The sequence below is a fragment of the Pinus tabuliformis genome, chromosome 7, assembly GCF_031772625.1.
Source record: "Pinus tabuliformis cultivar Carrire ecotype Pingquan chromosome 7, CPIR1, whole genome shotgun sequence".
Classification (NCBI taxonomy): Eukaryota; Viridiplantae; Streptophyta; class Pinopsida; order Pinales; family Pinaceae; genus Pinus; species Pinus tabuliformis.
In genome coordinates this window covers 1457342581-1457348153 of record NC_142293.1, presented here as the reverse complement: position 1 = coordinate 1457348153, position 5573 = coordinate 1457342581, and the positions used below count along the sequence as shown (strand labels likewise).

Below are 5573 nucleotides of genomic sequence, written 5' to 3'. Positions count from 1 at the left end.
TTTTTGGCCTATCATCATATAGATATGGATATAGCTAGGGTTTGCATCAGAAATGACTTATACTTCTTAAATGTTGTGAAAACCAACAAACCAGATGTAAATAATCTTCTTTTGTTACTTTCATTTATTCCCATGGCATCCATCCAGGTGGAAATCAACACTATTAAAGAGGTAGCATCTGAAACTTGAAATTAAAATTAAATTCATACGGAGCTACAATAATATTCGTTGAACCACTAGTAGGTTAAGAATAATTAGTTCACCTCAAATATAATGTACATAATTGGACACATGAATTCAGTTATAACATGATTGGACATCTAAGGTGAATGATATTACAAAACCAAAAAAAAGTACATTAACGAGTACTTTACTGAAAGAACCACGGTATGAGAATCCCAAGAAAAATGACAACCATGGTGTATACACATAGTCGAGACCTATATTGATGCTGATCAATGTTTGCCAGTGGAATGAATGATGATCCTGAATCATCTCTGGCACCTGCATCTACACTTGAGATTGCTCCAACCATTAGATCAGTAGAGATTTTATGGATCTCCGCAAGGTGCTTTATCGAAAAAGAATTAAATCGAGCACTCCAGATTTTTGCCTCTCTGTAGAGGGGCTTCAAATTGTCTGCGCGAACATTGTAGATGCCTTCCATGTGATTACAGATTAAATCTGAATTTGTCAGCACTGTTATGTTATTCACCCATTGTGTTTTGCCTCTTTTAAACCTGCAACAAGTGAAATGTAGTATGCTTCGTTATTGGTTGTCTTTACCTGCACTTCCCATATTCTATAAATCACATGATTTTTTGCCCCACTGTGAAGGACAAATTTTAAAGACGCTGGACCCGGATTGGGGCGGCGTGATACTTCAATGCACAGTGTCCACTTTTCCACCATTCCGTGAGCTTAGAAGCACTGCATAGTGACAACAACAAAATAGATTCATGTTAGAATACTTTAACATGACAAAATATCCTGATTGAAATTGATTATTTTTATGCTACCTCAAGTCTGAATGCACATCTTTGAAAAATAACAGAAAATCAAATATCAGTGATAAGACTTTGGGCATAAAGAACAAACTTTAACTCGAATTTTATATATGGATGGAGAAATCCTATGGGGCAGGAACTTGTCACTTTGTATGCACAGAAGATGTTGGGATGAATGCATGTTAAATGTAGAAATGCCAGTATTCTTCACATAATGTAAAAGCAAGGAAGGTTTCTTAATGACCAAAGCCTGCATATATCAAAATATTTAAGATTCAAAAGATGCAGTTTGCAAACTCTTAATGATGTAAACTTTCAACAGCCAACCAGCCAGATGCATGACATGAACACAATAATCATGAAGTTACATTTTAGCCCTGAGCTTCACCAGCTCAAAATAAAAGTCAAAATCAACTAATTAAACTAAAGTGACAGATCACAGCTCCTGGAAATGGCATATAGAAACAGGTTTCCATAGAACAACGATCCGACTTGACTATTAATCTCTCTCTACTGGTGAAACCTTACTGTATTTAAAAGTAGCTGGAATATTAAATTCAAACATTTTCATCTGGTTCATAATCACCAAGAAATTTATGAAATGCTATCAGAAAAGCTTAGAGTTTGGAACACTTTTTCCATCGCACATCTCAAACAAATGTTTAAATTGCATTATAGACTAACATAAACGTATCACCATGATCTGTGTTCATTTGTCAACATTAGTTCTAGCTAATTAAACTAAAGTGACAGATCACAGCTCCTGGAAATGGCATATAGAAACAGGTTTCCATAGAACAAGGATCCGACTTGACTATTAATCTCTCTCTAATGGTGAAACCTTACTGTATTTAAAAGTAGCTGGAATATTAAATTCAAACATTTTCATCTGGTTCATAATCACCAAGAAATTTATGAAATGCTATCAGAAAAGCGTAGAGTTTGGAACACTTTTTCCATCGCACATCTCAAACAAATGTTTAAATTGCATTATAGACTAACATAAACGTATCACCATGATCTGTGCTCATTTGTCAGCATTAGTTCTAGACAAAATTGAGACAACGAATGCAAAATAGTTTCCGCCTCTTAAAAACATTTTTGCAAGTGCTTCTAAACGCAAGTGCATATCCTTCATATACATATAAGCATATCTTTACCACTAAGTTTACACGTCTACATGTTAATTTTTGTCATGATTTTTACTATGTCATGACTTTGACAACAAAAGGAAATCTACTCCAATGCAAAGCGATGTTATAGATAATAATCACGGGCAAGGAATGTGCCAGGAGCCTGGGAACCAGCGTGCGAGGGGAAGCAATCGGCGGTTGAACAGAGCTCTTGCGTTTCGTCCAGGCGGGTTGCAGAGGCAGAGTATTTTCGAACGGGAGTCCGGATGGCGAAAATACCATTTTGGCGCGAGGTCGCTGTTTGAAAAGGCAAGACGGGGCGGGCTCGCGGTTGGTGGGTCCCGCGTTCGTTGCCGGAAACGCAAAGGTGGCCGCCGGAGTTACAATGCATGGAGATGGATGCGCCCCCATGACCCACTCGACATCCATAGACGGGCCAGCCTCCATAGGGGCATTTAATACCCTATGGTAGGCTGGTTAGCTCTTGCCAACAAATCAATGTAGTGGACCAATGAAAATAGATACCTATATACATACTAATCACTAAAAACACTACATTTCTATAATACAACTTATAATTTTCATTTTTAATTACTCCTTATAAATAAACATTCTAATACCATTAAAATGTAAATTTCAAAATCATCAAAATTCTTTATTACAACAATAGAACCTATACCTTCATTTTCCTTTCCCTAGAGGACAATCCATTTATAATCATCCTTGAGGACCAACCAAAGTTACCGACGACCCAATAAAACACAATACCAACTTTGAAAATGGTTGACTGGAAACGAAAAACCTTACCTAACTGAATTGGTCCTAACCTAGGACCAACCGAATAAGGTAACTCTGTCTGACATCAAGATTGAAAAAAATATATTTAACACAATACCAACTTTGAAAATGGTTGACTGGAAACGAAAAACCTTACCTAACTGAATTGGTCTTAACCTAGGACCAACCGAATAAGGTAACTCTGTCTGACATTAAGATTGAAAAAAATATATTTATAGTCCCTTTTTTCCATTATTTTTATATAAGATTTCTTTTTTTTAAATGCAACTTATTCGGTTAACAAAAGCGATACTTACTTCGGTTAATTCATATGCAATGTGATTCATTTGCCACAAACGTTGAATACTACGTTGTGCGAGGCATATATTGCCCACAAAACTATGGATTGTAATGGATGGAGTGAATCTCACTCCTTGTAATCCATTTTTGTAACAGTTTGCCCTTCGACATTGGGTTGTTTCCTCAATTTCCTCTGATGGACTGAAGGTTAAAATCAATTCATGGCCCCCCTGCCTCGTAAACTTGGTTCACCAAATGAATTTAAAAGATTGAATATTAGAGCAAAACAATCATCAACAGCTTGTTCATTGACATTATGTTATGGAAACAATTTATAGATCTCCACCACTCAAATAACAAAATTTCAGCGCTTCTTACATATTTGGATCTCTATTTCAACTGCTTTGACGTGGACAAGACAAATTCCATCTGAGGGGATCTAAAAACGAAAGAGACACTTCAATTTTTGTTTGATATAGAACCAACATATAGAGTTCACCCTAATTTTTGGAGTTCGAAAACGCAGTTGCCCTGTTTATTGTTCACCCGGTTTTTTTTGGAAATCCACTGTCCCAATTTCCTTGTAGTTGGCCGATGCTTTATGCTTTCGCAAGTAATTAAACTATACAATCTCCATTACAACGACCTGTGAGCCACGTATACCTCTACGGTATTGCGAAAGGTCCTAGGATGGCCAAAGCTGACTGATCTTGCTAGGTGTTTGACCACTATCCGCTCACGCACATTTATGCAAATTCCAACTTTCATTTTAGAAAGAAATTGAAGACCAAGAGCGGTTATCCTAAGCGAGTGACCCACTAAAGCTATGCACATAAAACGAGAAACTAACTTTGCATTTACTTGATAAATCGCTGGAACATAAACTAGATCTGTGACCGGAACCACCAAAATGCTGACAACACTGGCTCTTTCTAACGAATGGTGAATATGGCTACTGCCACTCGCGGCCTCCTATTCCTTCTGAGGCCAGGCAACTGCTCACACAATGGGTGACTTATATACACTAATAATGGTGACTTATATACAATAACAATGGGTGACTTATATACAATAACATTTGCAGAAATAATGGTTATTTATAGGTTTCACAAGACCATGTGGGTTCGACAAAAGGTTCAGTCGACCAATATTTTTCAAACTTCAAACTCAGCAACAACTAAAATTAAGATGACCATTCATTGCCTTTCTCACAAAATATTTAAATCAAAAGGTAAGCATGTGCAGAGCGGTATACACCATGTGTTTAATACAAGAAAAAATAAAAATCTAAACATCGTTAGATAAGCACATACCCCGGTTTTTTTTTCTTTTCAATTCTACCCATTCCATACAGCTCTGTCATGTACGATTTCCAATATTTTCGCCTCGGCTAACTGTACAGCGATAATAAATATTTATTACACAAAAGGCCAACAAAACAGCTAATTGTTCTAGACAAAACACTCGAGGTGTCTTTACCTGAATTCCAGAAGTCCCTGTTACAACCCGCCATGGCGCCATGGATTTCAGAAATGGAACGGTGAAAATATTTTATATTGAAACACTGCTGATGCCGATTCAAATGATATAATACGAGTGAAATGAAGAGATAGTGTTAGACAGAAAGATATAGAGGGTAGGGTGTCACCGGTATTAACAGTCACACATCCAACACTTTGAAAACTTACAGGCGTGCCTTTCACGCCACTGCAGCGTCGCACAGGGGATGTCCTTCAACCCGGCGACGTAAGGGATATGGCTTGGTCTCATGACTTCCATTGATATTCTGCCCCAGATTTTATTAATACATCAGGGTAGGGCAGATAAACGTCAGTCTTATCAGTCACAAACCTAACACTATTAAAACTTGAAATCTGTCAATACAAGACAGTGTACAGTCACATCAAATACAATAGGGTACTCCACCATCTGTCAATACAATACAGTGTACAGTCACATCAAATCATGTCATAAAACTGAGTACAGTGCTGGCACTAAATATTTTAGAGCCGCCACAGCTTCCGGACTTAATGGGGATGATATACAGCATTATACAATATGGTCTTGATATACAGTGCATTAAATTGAAATTGATTTAGTACATTAAATTTAAATTGTTTTCCATACTGTATACCACCTACCCAACATTAACGGTTAAGACACGGCCCTGGGCTATGGACTTTTTGTGTAAAATTGTTGGGGTTAGTATGATGTGAGTTTCCTCATATGCGTGCCAGGTCAGATGGACCTGCTGACATCGATTTCTTGTATGGAGGTTGTCCTTGCGTCGGTCCAATTCAAGTTATTCCGAATCGCGGGAGGTTTCTGGGGCATTTGTATTTCGTATGTGTCAGTT

At 37.4% G+C, this 5573-nt stretch overlaps 1 long non-coding RNA gene across 1 annotated transcript; it reads right to left on the bottom strand.

Moving 5' to 3' along the window:
• Positions 1-290: 290 nt before the first annotated feature.
• LOC149253243 (uncharacterized) lies at positions 291-4999 on the bottom strand. The gene is made up of 3 exons (XR_016266156.1): positions 4697-4999; positions 4531-4611; positions 291-930 (listed from the first exon to the last, which is right to left on the bottom strand). It is a non-coding gene; the product is annotated as an uncharacterized LOC149253243 (long non-coding RNA).
• Between the last annotated feature and the right edge of the window lie 574 nt (positions 5000-5573).